Source organism: Rhinatrema bivittatum, chromosome 5 (assembly GCF_901001135.1).
Source record: "Rhinatrema bivittatum chromosome 5, aRhiBiv1.1, whole genome shotgun sequence".
NCBI classification, from domain to species: Eukaryota; Metazoa; Chordata; class Amphibia; order Gymnophiona; family Rhinatrematidae; genus Rhinatrema; species Rhinatrema bivittatum.
The window spans coordinates 74614896-74634907 of NC_042619.1; the positions used below are offsets into that span (position 1 = coordinate 74614896).

Below are 20012 nucleotides of genomic sequence, written 5' to 3' on the forward strand. Positions count from 1 at the left end.
GATAATCTTGCCGCTGGAACAACTTATTTCAATAGATTCATTGAGAAGATTGACTTGATTCTTTTACAGATGGTTAATTTCTGAATCATATTTTCAAAATATCCTGTAATTGACATATGCAGAATACTTAGAGTAACTTGCAGTGATGGATATTTCTATCAGAAGGTTAAAGGACAACTGCCCATGAGCATCCAGTGATGAATGTAAATTTTACACTGCAGATCTGTGGTATAGAAATTCCTTGTATATACAGTATTCCAAAAGATATAAAAACTTGACTGAATTATAGTTGCTTACCCTCCTTCAGGAATCAACACATTTCTATCTGCTAAGGCTCGTGTGGGATGTGTTCTACAATAGATTTATAAAGTGGTACTATAACTAGAAATGACAGTGTTGTAATTATTAAAAAAAAAAATATGGCAGTGAAGGGAGCAAGATGTGATTTCTCTTCTCTGCTCTTTGCTTCTGCATCCTACCCCATCCACAGAGGAAACTATCTTTTTTGATTTCTTCAGCTGTCCTGACATTGGTTTTTATTGGTGGGATGTTACCTGGCTGAGAAAATGTCATCCCGGATGGCGACAAAGGATAAAGAAAAAGAAACCCAGGCCCACCGACTCGCTCCCAGAGGATGATGCCAGCTCACCCAAGACCTCGCACATAGCGGCTATAGCTGAAATGAAAAGTGGCGGTGGTTGAAGCCCTGGAGCCTGAGCTCAAGAAAATATTTGATAAGCTCACTGAAGTCTCGGCATCCATAGTGAGCTTTAAGAAGTGTTTAATCGAGGCCAAACGCAGAGTGTCCGACATTCAAGATGACCTCCAGGTATCCCAGCGCGAAATATCCCTTTTAAAAGACTCGCTGGCTAAGCATACAGTGCGCCTGGAGGACTTGAAAAATCGCTCTCGCATGTACAACCTGAGGTTTGTTGGACTCCCAGAAACACTAGATGAAAAAGAGCCACCTGCGTTTTTAGAATCGTGGCTCTACACAGAGTTGGGCCTGTCCACAGCGCATGGCCCGTTACTGGTAGAGTGTGCACACCATTTAGGACCCAAGAAGAATGTACAGTCTGATCACCCACGCATAGTAATTGCGAAGATCTTTAACTTCGCGCACAAGAGTGATATTATGCAGGCGATTCGGGCCAGAAAATCGCTCCTATACAAGGACAAAAAATCTTGGTGTTCCAGGATTTCTCAGTGTCCCTGGCAGACCAGCGCCATACGTGTGCTCCATTCTGCTCTCAGCTATATTCCATGGGGTCAGAGCAAACCAGCCCAGCTACGTGTAATGACACCAGGAGGAATGCGCAGGTTCACCAATACTGCTGACCTGCCGCAATTTATAAATGAATTGGCAGCACCTCCACAACATAACTCCACAGTCGCCAGCGACGACCTGAGAAGGCCCGACGGAGGACGTAGAATCACATTGTTTGACTTGGCTGGAAGCTGGTGAGTTCCCCTTTCTTTTTCAGTTTGAGCTGGAACTCTGACGCGCCACCATCTACACCATCCCCCTTACCAATGGTCTGGTTAAACTGTTGAATTTTCTCTGGCTCTCATACAATCTGGGACCTTTTTCTGCTACTGAACAGGATACTGGGGACCTTGCGAGTCTCTGATAACTTTTTTTCGTCGTCGTATTCATATTTTATGGACACTGTTTATTTTTTTCACCTCTTGCTCCACGGTTGGGGTTGGATCCGGGGTCTTAGACCCACGTGCGTGGAAGTGATCTCACTCATATTTTGGGATATGACTAGGCTTGGGGGAGTTTGGGAGGGTGAGGGGGGGTTTGGGATGGGGATTATTGGGTTGCTATGTTCTTTTTCCTAATATGCTGCACCAGTTTGTCTCATAAATGTTTGCAGTTGTTCACATGTTTCATGTGGACATTTCTTGTTAGGTGGAGACCACTGCTGGGAGGGTCTGCACCTGGGAGAGTCACTGAATTCCTTTTCTGCGTGCCTTCATGTATTCATAGATGGCTAAACAAGAGATTCATATTGCTTCCTGGAATGTTTGTGGTAGAAACTTTCCTAATGAAAGGACTAAACTTCTCACTGCTCTCCGGAAGAAGTCAGCGGACATAGTGTTTCTACAGGAAACTCACCTCAATGACTTGGAACATAAAAAACTATGCCAAAATTGGGTAGGAGCAGTACACTTTGCATCTGCCTCCACTAGATCTGCTGAGATGGCAATTTTGATTCATAAGAAACTGCCAATTACAGTATGTTCCTAGATTAAAGACCCTCAAGGGGGCTACATCATCCTACTGACTACCATTAATCATACTCCCATTGTTCTGTGTAACCTTTACGCCCCTAACACTTATAATTCGGTCTTTTTTTCAGAATTTTTATATATTACTTTTCCTTTACATAGATCAGACTATTATTCTGGAAGGAGACTTTAATGCTGTCCGGGACCCTCATTTAGATAACAACATAAGAAATTGCCATGCTAGGTAAGACCAAGGGTCCATCAAGCCCAGCATCCTGTTTCCAACAGAGGCCAAAACCAGGCCTCAAGAACCTGGCAATTACCCAAACACTAAGAAGATCCCATGCTACTGATGCAATTAATAGCAGTGGCTATTCCCTAAGTAAAATTGATTAATAGCCATTAATGGACTTCTCCTCCAAGAACTTATCCAAACCTTTTCGGAACCCAGCTACACTAACTGCACTAACCACATCCTCTGGCAACAAATTCCAGAGCTTTATTGTGCGTTGAGTGAAAAAGAATTTTCTCCGATTAGTCTTAAATGTGCTACTTGCTAACTTCATGGAATGCCCCCTAGTCCTTCTATTATTCAAAAGTGTAAATAACCGAGTCACATCCACTCGTTCAAGACCTCTCATGATCTTAAAGACCTCTATCATATCCCCCCTCAGCAGTCTCTTCTCCAAGCTTAACAGCCCTAACCTCTTCAGCCTTTCTTCATAGGGGAGCTGTTCCATCCCCTTTATCATTTTGGTTGCCCTTCTCTGTACCTTCTCCATCACAACTATATCTTTTTTGAGAAGCGGCGACCAGAATTGTACACAGTATTCAAGGTGCGGTCTCACCATGGAGCGATACCGAGGCATTATGACATTTTCCGTTCTATTAACCATTCCCTTCCTAATAATTCTTAACATTCTATTTGCTTTTTTGACTGCTGCAGCACACTGAGCCGATGATTTTAAAGTATTATCCACTATGATGCCTAGATCTTTTTCCTGGGTGGTAGCTCCTAATATGGAACCTAACATCGTGTAACTACAGCAAGGGTTATTTTTCCCTATATGCAACACCTTGCACTTGTCCACATTAAACTTCATCTGCCATTTGGATGCCCAATCTTCCAGTCTTGCAAGGTCCTCCTGTAATGTATCATAGTCTGCTTGTAATTTAACTACTCTGAATAATTTTGTATCATCCGCAAATTTGATAACCTCACTCGTCGTATTCCTTTCCAGATCATTTATATATATATATATATATATATATATATATATATATATATTGAAAATCACCGGTCCAAGTACAGATCCCTGAGGCACTCCACTGTTTACCCTTTTCCACTGAGAAAATTGACCATTTAATCCTACTCTCTGTTTCCTGAAGGATACTAATGAAACAGGAGAGTTAGGGCATCCCAACAGAGAGGTTCCATTAAAAGCAAACATAGTTCATATGCCTATATGTAAAAGATCACCAAAGCTAATAATTTACGAATTATCCCAAACAACTGAAAAGCAGGTTGTTAAAACAAGCAAAAACCACACTTTGAAATGTCTATATGCCAATGCCAGAAATCTAAGAAGTAAGATGGGAGAGTTAGAGTGTATAGCAGCAAATGATGCGATTGACATAATTGGTATCACAGAGACTTGGTGGAAGGAGGATAACCAATGGGACAGTGCTATATCAGGGTACAAATTATATCGCAATTTTAGGGAGGATCAACTTGGTGGGGGTGTGGCACTTTATGTCCGGGAGGGTATGGAGTCCAACAGGATAAAGATCATACAAGAGAGTAAATACTCAGTAGAATCTATATGGGTAGAAATCCCACGTGTGTTGGGTATAGTGATAGGAGTATACTACCGTTCACCTGGACAAAATGGTCAGACAGATGATGAAATGCTAAGAGAAATCAGGGAAGCAAACCAATTTGGCAGTGCAATGATAATGGGAGATTTCAGTTACCAACACAAAAAATAGTGGAAACCAAAATAACTTTGACGTTATAGCCTAAAAGGTGTCAGCAAGCCTGTCGTTGTGACACTTAACAAAGTGACCAACCGGTCTACACATCACCCACCTTAAAAGTCCTTTTTAATGAAAAGAAGCTTTTTTTTGATTTTTGTAAAATTTCTTCTAATGTATTATTTAGTGAAAGACTCTTCACATTCAATTTCACCAGACCCAACACAGCCCGTGTTTCGCTGTGAAGCTTCTTCAGGGGCATGTAATATTATCAACTATAGCGAGTCACATCACTTTACCATTTTAAATTCGGACATGGCGTCTCAATGTCTCTTCGCCTTTGCTTTTCAGGCGAAGAGACATTGAGACGCCATGTCCGAATTTAAAATGGTAAAGTGATGTGACTCGCTATAGTTGATAATATTACATGCCCCTGAAGAAGCTTCACAGCGAAACACGGGCTGTGTTGGGTCTGGTGAAATTGAATGTGAAGAGTCTTTCACTAAATAATACATTAGAAGAAATTTTACAAAAATAAAAAAAAAGCTTCTTTTCATTAAAAAGGACTTTTAAGGTGGGTGATGTGTAGACCGGTTGGTCACTTTGTTAAGTGTCACAACGACAGGCTTGCTGACACCTTTTAGGCTATAACGTCAAAGATATTTTGGTTTCCACTATTTTTTGTGTTGATTATATTTATGTGGTACACCACTGACTCTCCTATTTGTTTGAGATTTCAGTTACCCCAATATTGACTGGGTAAATGTAACATCAGGACTTGCTAGAGACATAAAGTTCCTGGATGTAATAAATTTCTGCTTCATGGAGCAATTGGTTCAGGAACCAACAAGAGAGGGAGCTATTTTAGGTTTAATTCTTAGTGGAACACAAGATTTGGTGAGAGAAGTAACAGTGGTGAAGCCACTTGGTAACAGTGATCATAACATGATCAAATTTAAACTAATAACTGGAAGGGGGACAATAAGTAAATCTGCAGCTCTAACACTAAATTTTAAAAAGGGAAACTTTGATAAAATGAGGAAAATAGAAAAAACTGAAAGGTGCATCTGCAAAGGTTAAAAGTGTTCAACAGGCTTGGACATTGTTTAAAAATACAATCCTAGAGGTGCAGTCCATATGTATTCCGCACATTAAGAAAGGTGGAAGGAAGGCAAAACGATTACATTCATGGTTAAAAGGTGAGGTAAAAGAGGCTATTTTAGCCAAAAAAACATCCTTCAAAAATTGGAAGAAGATCCATCTGAAGAAAATAGGATAAAACATAAGCATTGTCAAGGTAAGTGTAAAACATTGATAAGACAGGCAAAGAGAGAATTTGAAATGAAGTTGGCCATAGAGGCAAAAACTCATAATAAAACTTTTTTAAATATATCCAAAGCAAGAAACCTGTGAGGGAGTTGGTTGGACCATTAGATGACAGAGGGGTTAGAGGGGCTCTTATGGAAGATAAGTCCATTGCAGAAATACTAAATGAATTATTTGCCTCCGTTTTACTAATGAGGATGTTGGGGAGATACCAGTTCCGGAGATGGTTTTCAGGGGTGATGAGTCGGACGAACTGAACGAAATCACTGTGAACCTGGAAGATGTAGTAGGCCAGATTGACAAACTAAAGAGTAGCAAATCACCTGGACAGGATGGTATGCATCCTAGGGTTCTGAAGTAACTCAAAAATGAAATTTCTGATCTATTAGTTAAAATTTGTAACCTATCATTAAAATCATCCATTGTACCTGAAGACTGGAGGGTGGCCAATGTAACCCCAACATTTAAAAAAGGCTCCAGGGGCAATCCGGGTAACTATAGACCAGTGAGCCTGACTTCAGTGCCGGGAAAAATAGTGGAAACTATTCTCAAGATCAAAATCGTAGAGCATATAGAAAGACATGATTTAATGGGACACAGTCAACATGGATTTACCCAAGGGAAGTCTTGCCTAACAAATCTGCTTCACTTTTTTGAAGGGGTTAATAAACATGTGGATAAAGGTGAACCGGTAGATGTAGTGTATTTGGATTTTCAGAAGGCTTTGACAAAGTCCCTCATGAGGCTGCTTCGAAAACTAAAAGGTCATGGGATAGGAGGCGATGTCCTTTCGTGGATTATAAACTGGTTAAAAGATAAATCTCATGTGAGACCAAATGACAGCAGATCTAGTAAGGGGATTTTCTTTCTTGAGAGTTCCCTTCAGCTAGTGAATGCTTGGCGAGTGCTATGTCCCTCAGAGAACAAATTCACACATTTGTCTTGTGCTCATGCTACTTACTCCCGATTAGACTACTTTTTTGTAAGTAATCACAATGGGGCGGATTTTAAAAGGCCTGCGCGTGTAAATCCGGAAGGATTTACGCGCGCCTATTTTGCATAGGCCGCCGGCACGCGTAAGTCCCGGGGCTTTCGAAAAGGGGTGGGAGGGGGCGTGCCGGGGCTTTTCGGGGTCGTGGTCGAGGCCTCCGGACCAGCCCCCGGGACCGGAGGACGGAGCGGGGCTGCCGGCCGGCGCGCGCAAAGTTAAGGGGCGGTTTAGATAGGGCCGGGGGGGTGGGTTAGGTAGGGAAAGGGAGGGAAGGTGGGGGGAGGGCGAAGGAAAGTTCCCTCCGAGGCCGCTCCGAAATCGGAGCGGCCTCGGAGGGAATGGAGGCAGGCTGCGCGGCTCGGCGCTCGCAGGCTGCCGATTTTGCACAGCCTTGCGTGCGCCGACCCTGGATTTTATAAGATACGCGCGGCTACGCGCGTATCTTATAAAAATCCAGCGTACTTTTGTTCGCACTCGCGTATCGTTTGAAGATCTACCTCAATTTTTCTAAGTTTAGGGATACTGGTATTGATGATATTCTTATTTCTGATCACATTCCAGTGTGGATTGCACTCTCATGGTCCCAACTAATCCAGTCTTCTTATGTATGGCGCTTCCCATATTTCTTAGCTGAAGACACTCATTTTCAAGACTTTCTCCGATCTAAGTGGGAGGATTACTCAAATTTGAACTGTCAGCATGTAAATGACCCGGTATTGTTTTGGTATGCTGCGAAGGCAGTACTACGAGGGGATATCATTTCCTATATGGCTGACAGGAGGAAAATGTTAGACAAGCGGCTGCTGATGTTACATGCTCAATTTCAATGTGCTAAAAGAAATTTGTTGCGATATAATACTAGATCTCATAAGAGCATTTTTTGACGATCCAAGTGGCTATAAATTCTCTCATACATCAACGTGCTAAAAAGAGTTTAGTATATTATCAATTTAAACTTTTTCAGTTTAGTAACAAATCTGGGAAATTGGTGGCAAATTTGATAAGAACCGTTTGATGTCCTCGTTTTGTCACAGCACTTCACTCCTCGGGGTGGATTGTAAATGATACCCTGACATCTTATGATGTTTTCAGAAATTTTATAGTGATCTCTATTCTTCAGAGGGTTGGGATCAGGAGAAATGTGATCAGTTTTGTGCTCAAATTAAACTTCCACACCTGACTGAGAATCAGATCTCCTGGTTAAATCGACCCATTACTGAGGAGGAAATTAAAACGGTTATCCACCAGGCCAAACGATTGAAAGCACCAAGCCCGGATGGGTTTACGGCTGAGTTCTATATAACTTTAGTTCCCTGTAAGTACCCGAATCAGTCCAGACAGTGGATTGAGCCTCCTGTCCAGCAGATGGAGACAGAGAAAAACTGAAAGGCTATCCTATATCAGGACAGTGCTCACCCTGCATCCCTTCAGTATTTCTCTGTCTCCAGCAGATGCAGATAGCAGAACCTGCGATTCCCCTCTAGTCAGCTATATTGTTTGGGAAAGTCTATTTTCTCCCTCTTTCTGTCTTATTTTGGATCAAGCAAGTACTTATTATACTTAATTTTCTTATTTAAGTTTGAAGAAAAAAACGCTTAAAGTTTTATTTACTGTTAGGGAGCCAACAGTGTTGCCCCTTGCTCTTACTGGGTGCCTAGGGGGGCTTTGCCTCTTGAGATCCTCAGCCTAGGACCCCTACCTGGTGACCTGCCTGGCTAGGGGTGACACTGGTGGTCCTGTCCCTCCCCTGCGCAGACCTAGAGATGTAACATGCCTCTGGTCTGCTGACAGAGACATTTCATTCCCTGCTTCTTAAAACGCAAAAAAAAAAAAAATTGTTCTCAGGAGGAGATCACATGACCTGATGAGCGGGTAGGCTGCAGCCTGATTGCGCTCCCGGCTCCCCCGCCAAAAAATGCTGCTTTTCTGCACCTGACTTGCGAATCGTGGCAGCTCCAGCTGAATTGGGGACCCTGCAAACAACGATTGACGTTTTCTTCCCCAGCAGAGAAGTCGGGATGGCGGCCAAGCCGCAAAGAAAAGAAAAATTCTCAGGTCGGCAACCTGAAAACAAAATGGCCGCTGGCCTGCCGAGCCCCAGCTCATCTGCTGAAAAACCGGACTTAGTTGGGGAAGTCACACAAGCAGAGGTGTTGGCCCTGGAACCTCGTTTTTCAGAGCTGGCTCACAAAATCACAGCTGGGAATGCAACGCTGCAGGACATTAAAAATCAGGTGGCAGATACACAACAGAGAATCATGGACGTGGAGACTGAAACACAGACTCTCCTACAAAAACATGTTTCCTCCCTGGAAAATAGTGGAGGACTTAGAGAATCGATCCAGACGGAACAACATAAGGTTTGTGGGGATTCCAGAATCTGTACCTGATAAGGATCTGGCCAAGACCCTGGAAACATGGCTCCTGCAAGAGCTGGGCTTAGTAGAGCTGGTGGATAGAGTCACAGTTGAAAGGGCGCATAGATTAGGGATCAAAAAACTGGAGGCTGCAAAGCCCAGGGTGGTGATAGCACGATTCCTGAATTTCTGCCACAAAACACAAATCCTGCAAGCATACAGGTGCTATCACGCTAAACTATGAGGGCAGTAAAATAATGATTTTTCAGGACTACTCAGCGGTAGTATCTGCTAAATGGAGGGAATTTTCTCCTATATGTGCTGATCTTTTCAATAGAAAAATGAAATTCACACTTCAATATCTGGCTCGGCTCCGGTTGGAATACCAGGGGGCCTGGCGGAGTTTTGACTCAGTGGAAGAGGTGAAACAGTTCATCGCTGGCACTCTGGACTCTAGGTGATTTCATTCTGAAAAGTTTCAGAGTATTATTCATGGTTCTATGAGAGGTGGACTTCTTTTCTTTTTCCTCAACCTGCTACAAGGGTTCTCTCATTGCTATTCCGATAGCTCTGACAGTTGGCACACAATTGTTATAATGTTCTGTTACATTGCTCTCAGTTATAGACCGGCGGGGGAGCTGGTCCGGGGACACTCAGGTGGTCTCATGCCTCTATTATATGGAGGAGTTCAGTGGAAGTAAAGGGTTTTGTTGGGGAAACTGGGTTCAGGGTGGGGGTGGGAGTTCGAGTGGCACTGCTATTTTTCTCTGGAGGCATTTTCCTGTGGTTTGTATGTATGCCCTGAGATTTTCTGATCATATATATCCCCTAAAGGTCACTAGATGGGACTGCAGGGGGGCACCCCTAGGCTGGGGAGGGGGGGTATACCCTGTGGGTACCCTTAGGAGCAGATCACCATTTCCTTTTAAGACATTCACATAAGGAGCATGGCTGAGAAACTTAGATGCATATCCTGGAATGTGGCGGGGCTGGGATCCCTAGTAAAAAGGGCTAAGGTTTTGCAGGCATTGTGACGCCATAAGGCCAGAATAGCATTTTTGTAGGAAATGCATATATCTGTGGCAGAAAGCCAAAAATTAACTAGGGATTGGGTGGACAAGGTTTACTATTCCCCAGCCTTAAATAAGAAAGCAGGTGTAGCTGTCTTGATTGGGAAAAACACTGTTTTTGAGGAGACTCATGTAATTTCTGATGCCGAGGGCCGTTTTGTTCTTGTGTCGGGGAAGCTAATTGGCACAGAGGTCACTTTATGCAGTGTTTACGCTCCTAATCAATACCAGCACAGCTTTTTCACTAATTTGGTACAGCTTATAACACTGAACAAAAAGGGCTTACTACTTCTGGTGGGCGATTTCAGTCAAGTGCTAGATCTGAGCCTAGATAGATCGAATCCGGGGCCCCATCCAAGGGTTGGGGCACATAGGGGCCTACCGTATTTATGTCAACAACTACAGATAGTGGACCCCTGGCGAGTTCTGCATCCTGAAACGAAGGATTACATCCATATAGCTTGCGCACACCTTTCTGTGTCACGCATAGACTATATCCTTGTATACTCCCAGTGCTTCAATAAAATTGGGTCAGCGGACATAGGGCCTGAGGAATGTTCCAACCATGCTATGATCTGGGTGGAAGCCGGCTTGGGGGGTCCCAGGCAAAACCAGCCCAGATGGCGTTTCCCAGCTCACTTTTCTGAAGACAAAGGCTTTCAGGCCTATCTTCAGGACAAATGGAAGGAGTACACCATTCACAACTCTGAACACAGGAGTAACCCGACCCTCTTTTGGGAAGCAAGTAAGGCAACGATATGAGGGGACATCATAGCATATGTAATTAGGCAGAAGAAATTGGCCAACAAACAACTCATAGATCTAGAACTCGATGTCCAAAAAGCCAAGTGAAGGCTAATAGCCCAACCCACTATCCAAAATAAATGGACTTATCGTGCTATATTCATAGGCGAACACAACAAGATATATTATACTATTCCCATAAATTATACAGATATGGCAACAAAATAGGTAAACTCCTAGCAAACCAGGTTCGAACACACCGGGGCACAGCATTTATAGCTGCACTCAAAGACACTCAGGGAACATGACATACTTCAGGTCCACAAATTTGCGGGTTGTTCCGGCAATTCTATGAAAACCTGTACGCTGTGGAGACTCGCTCCCAGGCAGCAATGTCAGAACACCAATTCTTCAGGAATCTCTCTTTACCTACACTCACTGCAGAACAATTAAATATCTTGACTGCCCCGATTACCACCAAGGAAATCTGGGAGGGCATAGGCTCTAGTCAATCTTACAAGGCGCCAGGCCCAGATGGGTTAAATGCAGACTATTATAAACTTTTAAGGAATGAAGTCAGAGAGACTTTACAGCTATATTTCTCGGCAGTGTCTCAGGAGGGGTTTACCAAAGCTACCACCACGGCGTATATCACAGTTCTTCCAAAAAGTGGCAAGGACCCACTAAACCCAGCCTCTTATTGACCCATATCGTTGTTAAATTACGATGTAAAACTATTTGCGAGAATTCTCGCCACCAGAATGAGTGGGATACTACCTCATCTCATATCCGACAACCAGGTTGGCTTTGCCAAGGTAGAAATGCTAGCAGACATCTTCTAAGTCTTTGGGTGACTATGACACACTCCAATCGCGCAACATTCCGGCCTTGGCGGTCGGATTTGATGCGGGAAAAAGCCTTCGACAGAGTAGCTTGGGATTATTTATTCTCTGTCTCACAAAGATTTGGGTTTCATGGGCCGATACTACAGAACATCATGCAACTATATCAACATCCGCATCAATAATTGTAGCTAATGGCTTACCATCAGCTCCATTTGAGATCCGTAGAAGTGTTAGACAAGGGTGCCCACTTTCTCCACTTTTATATATTCTATCCCCTTTTAAGAGCCATTACTATGAATAAGGACATAATAGGGTTACAGGTTGACCAAACACAGTTTAAGTTTGCAGCATTTGCTGATGATGTGCTTGATTTTGTGGTGGACCCAATTACTTCACTGAAAAAGTCTTGGACCTACAAGCGCAATTTGGCGTCTTCTCTGGTTTGAAAATTAATAAAGACAAATCAGAGGCTATAGAATTCATTGGCCATGTGCATTCAAACTGGCCTGGCAAGTTTCCGTTACATTGGGTTACCTCGACAATGAAGTACTTGGGTATTCACATTCCGATTGATGTTGTTAATCTTTATGCTGTTAACATCCTCCCATTACTTGTTAAAACGAAAAAGAAACTGCAAGATTGGACGAATCTACCGCTGTCCTTATCAGGATATCATGGAACTGCATACTGCCCTTCGCAGATATTTGTGGCGCAATAAGAAAGCCAGAATTGGCCTCACGATGCTAATGTGCCCACTTCCCAAAGGAGGGCTCACATGTCCCAATGTTCACCGATACCACCCACCTGTTGTCATATTCAGGATTGGCTGGGCAACACGGATGTTCTAATTCCGAAAAATCTACTACGAGACTGTTGCGCCCCATTGGACTTGGGCAATTTCCTGATAGCTCCAAGGTCTTCCCTTTCAGCCCACGTCCAATGCTTTCCATATTTTGTAGCCTGTTGCACGGCATGGAAGTGCTTATGCTCACAACTACATATCTCATGGCAGACTTTGATCTTTGCACCGATCGTGGGACTCCTGACATTCTCCCCTAGCTGGGAAAATCCAGCGTTTCACCTCTGGAAAGAAGCGGGCCTTATCCACGTCTCCCAGCTACTAGATGCCTCTAGAACTCAGTTCTGTTCCTTCACAGACCTGCAGATAAATTTTGGAATTTCGCAAAGAAGTTTTTTGCATATCTCCAAATAAGACACTTTCTACAAAAGTGGGAGGGTCACCCGACGACAATTATCGATCAAAATAGCCTGGAAAAATTCCTAGCCCCCCCCCCCCCCGACAGCAGCGGGTATCTTGCGCTGTTATGGCAAAAGCACTGCTGCCACTAGAAAATTCTGACCGCTTAGCGACACTTGCCTGGCTATGGACTCAAGATGTGGCTAGCCCCATCACTACCACCAATCTGGCGGGATGCTTCAAGGCCATAGCAACAAATGTGGAAAATGTACAACTCCGAGAAACCCAATATAAGTTATTACATAGAACTTACATCGCTCCAGATGTAGCCTGTAAATGGAAGCTAACCGGTTCAGCGTCCTGTTTGAAATGTAATGCCGACACTGCAACTTTTCGTCATAACTTCTGGGACTGCGAAGCCATTCAACAGTTCTGGGTTAAAGTTTTGGACTATCTTGGTCGACTTATTGCACTGGACCTACCCACTGACCCAAAACTGTGTCTACTGCACCTAATCCGAGAATTTATTCCAGGAATTTGCCGTCAGGCGCACCACAGCTTTCTTTATAAGGCTCTTTTGTTAGCCAAACAATTTTTGCACAGTGGCTGTCTCTTGAACCTCCGAAGCTACTACAATGGAGACTGAAACTACAATTGACTTCCAATTTACAGACTGAAATTGTATATGAACAGCTATCGGCGAGGACCTCGCCTTCCGTAAAAAGATATGATCTGTTTTTGGACACCTGGAATCCATGTTTATTATCCCTGAATCCCTGGGCCAGAAGCAAAATTCTGGACTTAACAGCCTAATTCCAGGACCCACTCAGCTTCCAGGACCTGGTCAGGCACCTGAGATCGGGCTATCTACCGTGTAACAGTTGGGGGCTTTTTCCCCATTGTCATAGGGAGTAGTCCTGATCATGGCCCTGAACGACACAGATTTGTCATCCATCATCTCACATCCTTCTGCACTTGACTGTTCCGAACTGTTAGTGACTAATACACATGCATAGGATCAAAGTAAACCCTCTGTCACCATGAGCTGCGAACGAGATTAATGCAATGCCAGCGACAACTCTGAACTGTGAATTTGGGGAAGGGTAGGGGGAGGAGGGAGGGCGGTATGGGAAACGGCTGATTCACCTGTAATCAACCATACACTTATGTTTTGCTTTTGTCCTGGACTGATGTATGGTACTTTCTTCCAATGTTCCCAGTACTGCCCATCCTCACAGGGGTGTATTTGTATTTGTATGGTTTATACACATGGAAGGTTTATTGTTCTTGTTATACTTGCAAATTGAAAAATATTAAAAAAAAAAAAGCCCCATAGACCCCCGGATGCAGGCTCTGACCCCCAGACAGATGAACCCCCTCCCCCACCGCCAGGGAAATCACCAGGACATTTTTCAACTGATTTTGTTATTCTTATGCATAAGGCTTATGTTGCCAGCCTTTTACAGCAGGATGACCCAACAGATCCTAAAGTTCCTGCATGCCTTCCTCCTGCTAAGGTTTCCAGAACATCTGCAGCGCAGGGGCCCAGGATCCCTGATTCTCAAAGGGCAAACCGGGTTCGGGTGGTTCCGGTGGTCCCGGTTCCTCTGGCCCCTGCAGATCCGGCCCTCAGGTACCGGACCCCGACCTGGATGCCAATGTCCTCGCTCTGAATCCACCGATAGAGGGGGACGAACCCAGGGTGTTACGCCTGTTCCAGCATGAAGAGCTGGACCCGCTCATACCCCATGTTTTGGCCGTGTTGGGCTTAAATGCATCCCCGGAGGACAACACGACTGCTGCAACTCCTAGCAACGTCGACGTGCTCCTAGCTGGCCTGAGGGCGCCCCCGCACACCTTCCCTTTTCATCTGATGCTAATGCAGTTACTGCTCCGGGAATGGGAGACACCAGAAGCCGGCTTACACTTGGGCAGGGCCGTGGATAAGTTCTAACCTCTTCCAGACCCATGTCTGGATATGCTCCGGATTCCCAAGGTAGACGCCTCGGTCTCTGCTGTCACGAAGAGAACAGCTATTCCGATAGTGGGAGCAATTGCTTTGAAAGACCTTCAGGATCGCAAGTTGGAGGTCTACCTCAAAAGAATATTTGAAGTTTTGACGCTCTAGGTCCGGGAGACAGTCTGTAGCAGTCTCATGCAGCGGGCAAGCCTCAGGTGGGTTCAACAACTACTCAGCACCCAGGACCTCCCATCTGCAGAGGCGGAACAGGCAGAACGGCTGGAAGCCGTTCTTGCATATGGACCTGATGCTCTTTATGACTTCCTTCGGGTACAGGCTAGGGCTATGGTTTCAGCGGTGTTGGCTAGATGCCTCCTCTGGCTTTGTAATTGGGCAGTGGACTCCTCTTCTAAATCACAGTTGGGTACTTTCCCATTCAAGGGTAAGTTGCTTTTTGGGAAGGACCTGGATCAGCTTATTAAATCTTTAGGGGACAATAAGATTCATAAGCTGCCGGAGGACTGTCCTTGACAATCCAAGTCCTTTTTCCCCTCGCGCTTTCGGTTCAGAGGATAGCGCAGGTACAACAGGCCAAGAGGGGCTGCCCAAAGATCCACCTCCACTAGATCCCAATCTTGGTCTCATTCCTTTTGTGGCCAACGTCCGTTCCGAGATGCTAACCCTCAAGGTTCCACCTCAAAGTCTTCCCAGTGAGATATGGCCAGCCCATTCCTCCGTTCCCAACTTAGGTGGACATCTGTCCCTTTTTCTCAAGGAATGGGTCAAAATTACGTCAGATAAGTGGGTCCTCGACGTGATCGAAAAAGGCTACGCTTTAGAGTTTGCTCAGGACCTCCCCGACCGCCACCTAATCTCCCCCTGCGGGTGTCAGAATCATCCAGCGGTGCGCCAGACTGCAACGACTCTGTGCCATAGTCCCTGTTCCCTTGGAAGAACAGGGGTCCAGCCAGTATTCCATCTACTTCGTCGTTCCCAAGAAGGATGGCTCCTTCCGACCAATCCTGGACCTCAAGAGAGTCAATCGGGCCCTCAGGGTTCCCCATTTTCGGATGGAGACAGTGCGGGCTGTCATAGCGGCAGTTCGCTCAGGTGAGTTTCTTGCCTCTCTCGACTTGACAGAGGCCTGCCTGCACATCTCAATCTGCCACGAGCATCAGAAGTATCTCCGCTTCCACATCCTGGGACAACACTTCCAGTTTCGGGCGCTTCCGTTTGGCCTTCCACCGCGCCACGCACATTTACCAAGGTCATGGTTGTGGTGGCGGCCTCCCTCCCCTGGGAGGGAGTCCTGATCCACCTTTACCTAGAAAACTGGTTCATCTGGGCCAAGTCGGAGAAACTCTGCACCACAGCAGTCAACAGGGTCTTGACGTTTCTCACCTTCCTCGAGTGAATAGTCAACTTCTCCAAGAGCAATCTCAAGCCCTCCCAGGTCCTGGAATTCTTGGGAACCCGCTTTGACACCCGCATGGGCAAAGTGTTGTTGCCCGAGGCCTAGGAGCTCAAGCTCATGCATCAGGTACAACATCTCTTATCTCTCTCCATGCCTACGGCCTGGGACTATCTCCAGGTCCTGGGCTCTATGACTTTCACCATAGATTTGGTTCCTTGGGCTTTTACGCATATCCATCCCCCTGGAAGCCGGTCTTGGAGGAGTTTCAAACACCCCTGCCTCTCTCCAACTCTACCATTGCCAGCATGCAGTGGTGGTTTTCACTCACTCACCTCTTGAAGGGAATGCCCTGGAGACACCCCAGTGGATTATTGTTATGACATATGTCAGCCTCTCCGGCTGGGGAGCGGTATGTCAGAATCAGTAAACACAAGGACTATGGTCTCCGGTTCACTCCCAGAGGCACATCAATCGTCTGGAGGCCCGAGCAGTCCGTCTGGCACTCAAGACATTCCTGCCCTTGTTCCGTCGCAAATCGGTGCGGGTCCTCTCCGACAATGCCACCCCCGTAGCTTACATCAGTCGTCAGGGTGACACCTGGAGTCACCTGGTAGCTCTGGAGGCTAGCAAGCTGCTCGCTTGGGTGGAGTGACATCTGAGTCGTCTGGTAGCCTCCCACATTGCGGGGAAGGAGAATGTGCAAGCCAACTTTCTCAGTCGACAGCACCTAGACCCCGGAGAGTGGGAGTTGTCTGAAGAGGCAATGAATCTTGTTGTACGCAAGTGGGGAGCCCCTCACTTAGACCTGATGGCTTCTTTGAGCAACGCAAAGGCTCCCAGATTATTCAGCCGAAGAAGGGAGCACTGTTCGGAAGGGGTGGATACCCTGGTTCTGCCCTGGCCTCACGACGTTCTCCTCTACGTGTTCCCATCTTGGCCTCTGGTGGGAAAGGTACTCAGAAGGATAGAACTTCACAGGGGGCCGGTCATTCTCGTCGTGCCAGACTGGCCTCGGAGACCATGGTTTGCGGATCTGGTGAACCTTGCGACAGACGGTCCTCTTCGCCTCAGTCACCTCCCAAACCTGCTTCGCCAAGATCCAGTATTTTTCGATCAGGCGGATCGCTTTTGGCTAGCGGCATGGCTTTTGAGCGGCGGCGACTGAGGAAGAAGGGGTATAAGAAGGAAGTTATATTTATTTATTATTTATTTAACATTTTTCTATACTGACCTTCATGAAAAAGATTCATATCAAACCGGTTTACATGGAACTTAGGGACTAACTAAATAACCATATAACAAGAAGGCCAAAGCAAAGTTACATATAACAAGGAGATTGAACTTGGGAGCTAGAGTAGCCGGGAAGTAGAAAGACAGCAAATAAACTAGAGGTTAAATACACATGAAAATACTGGGACTGGTCCGAGAGTCTAGTCAGTTGGGCTGAGTCTGGTTTGACATTTTAGAAATTAGGGGATGGCTTGGAGGAAAAGCCAAGTCTTAAGTTTTCTTCGGAAGATTAGAAGGCAGGGTTCCAATCTTAGGTCAGTCGGCAAGTTGTTCCAAATGATGGGGCCCGCTGTGGAGAATGCACCTTCTTTGGAAGTTAGGCGCGTGGATTTAGTTGGTGGGACTTGTAGGGTTCCTTTATATGCTTCTCTGATGGGTCTTGCGGATGAGTGGAGTTTGAAAGGGATCTGAAGGTCTAGTAGTAGTTGATTGTGGATGGTTTTGTGGATTATGGTGAGTGCTTTGTGCAAGATTCTGTATTTTATTGGCAGCCAGTGCAGGTTTCGGAATATGGGGGTGATATGAGCTCCCCGGTTGGTGTTGGTTAAGATTCTAGCTGCTGTCTAGTCTTACAGGCCCCCACTCTGTTGCTGGCCTGTAAGACTTCTACCTCTCTCACTTACGTTCGGGTATGGGGAGTGTTTGAGAAAGTGTGTGCTGAGTCTGGAGTACCGGCGCGCAAGACTTCAGTATCCCAGGTCCTCTTCTTCCTACAGAATGGTCTCTCCAAAGGTTTGTCTTTCAATTCCTTACAGGTACATGTCTCGGCTCTCTGTTCCCTCTTGGGGCTTATAGATGGTTACACGGTGGCGGCCCATCCGGTTGTCGTTTGATTCCTTAAAGGGGCCAAGCATTTGAAACCGCCTGTCCGGGCTACTTGTCTGTCATGGAGCCTTAATTTGGTGCTTCAAGTTCTTTGTGAAGTGCCCTTCAAACCCCTCCGGCGGGCCACGCTTAAGGACCTAACCCTTCAGACAGTATTTCTAGTTTCCATTTGCTCGGCCAGGAGGGTGTCCGAGCTCCAAGCATTGTCTTGTACGGAGCCTTTTCTTTGCTTTTCTGATTCAGGTGTTTCCCTTAAAACAGTTCCATCCTTTTTGCCAAAAGTTGTGTCCTCTGTTCACGTCAATCAGTCAGTGGAGCTTCCTGCTTTTTCTCTTGAAGACATTATGAGCACACCTGGCGGTGACTTCCGGTGTCTTGATATAAAGAGAGTACTACTGCAATATTAATTTCGAGTCTCTGATCATCTCTTTGTCTTTTGGAGCGGCCCAAATAGGAGAAACAAGGCTTCTAAGGCTACTATTGCTTGCTGGCTCAAGGAGGCGATTGCGTTGGCGTATATCTGTTGGGGCTGGACAGTTCCGGAGGGCCTAAATGCCCATTCTTTGCGTTCACATTCTACTTCTTGGGCGGAAAGCCAGTCGGTCTCTCCGCAAGAGATCTGCAGAGCAGCTACTTGAGTCTCTGCATACTTTTGTTCATCATTATTGCTTTGATGTCCAGACGCCAGTGTTTGGCTCCTTCGGAAGGCAGGTGCTTCGAGCGTGACTGTCTCGGTCCCACCCTACTTAGGGAAGCCTTGGGTCATCCCACTGTCTGGATTGATCCAGGTACATACAGGGAAAGGAAGATTGGTTCTTACCTGCTAATTTTCGTTCCTGTAGTACCACGGATCAATCCAGACTCCCGTCCTGGCTGGGTTTTCTTTCTGATACTTCCGCTCGAAGTTTTCTTTGTTCTTCACAGCATTTTGGATATATTTACTTAAGGCACCGGAAGTATCTACCAGATAGATATATATGTAAGAGCGGTTCTTTACAGTGTTTGAAATTTCAATTTACAAGTTTATTGTTACTTGCTTGATCTTTTACTGGTTAACTTTACATTTCTCTGCTTTGATAATGTTTATACTGAAGGGACACAGGGTGAGCACTGTCCTGATATAGGATACCCTTTCAGTTTTTCTCTGTCTCCATCTGCTGGATAGGAGGCTCAACCCACTGTCTAGACTGATCTTTGTACTACAGGAATGAAAATTAGCAGGTAAGAACCAATTTTCCTTTCACTGTCTTGGTGCCCCTTTTAGCTTTTGTCTTTAATACATTGATAACATGGTTGGGGTAGGTGTCACTTTTTAACATTGCTCACATTACTCTCATCCCTAAACTGGGTAAGGACCCCCTGGCACCAGCATCTTATAGACCTATATCTTTATTAAATTTTGATCAAAAATTGCCAAAATTCTGGCAGTCTGTTTGGCAGATATCCTACCATCTCTTATTGGCCCGGGTCAGGTAGGATTTGTCTGGAAAAGATATGCCCTTACTAACATTAGTCTTTTGCTGATAGCTATGTCTGTATGCCACCACGCTGAAGATCCCTTTCTCGTAGTTGGCTCTGACGCTGAAAAAGTGTTCGATCGGGTGGAATGGGGATATCTTTTTCATCTTTTCCACTGTATGGGAATTGAGGGGCCTTTCTTAGATGCAGTCCACTTGCTTTACATAACCCTAAAGCGTCCATTCTCACGAACAGATCACAGTCTGAGGCCTATCCTATTACCAGAGGCACTTGTCAGGGCTGTCCTCTATCTCCTTTGCTTTTT

The 20012-nt window shown here is 45.4% G+C and overlaps 1 protein-coding gene across 1 annotated transcript in view; it reads left to right on the forward strand.

The window, feature by feature from the left end:
- ATM (ATM serine/threonine kinase) overlaps window positions 1-20012 on the forward strand; it is a 586955-nt gene that overhangs the window by 231782 nt on the left and 335161 nt on the right. The gene's annotated exons all lie outside the window — the stretch shown is intronic.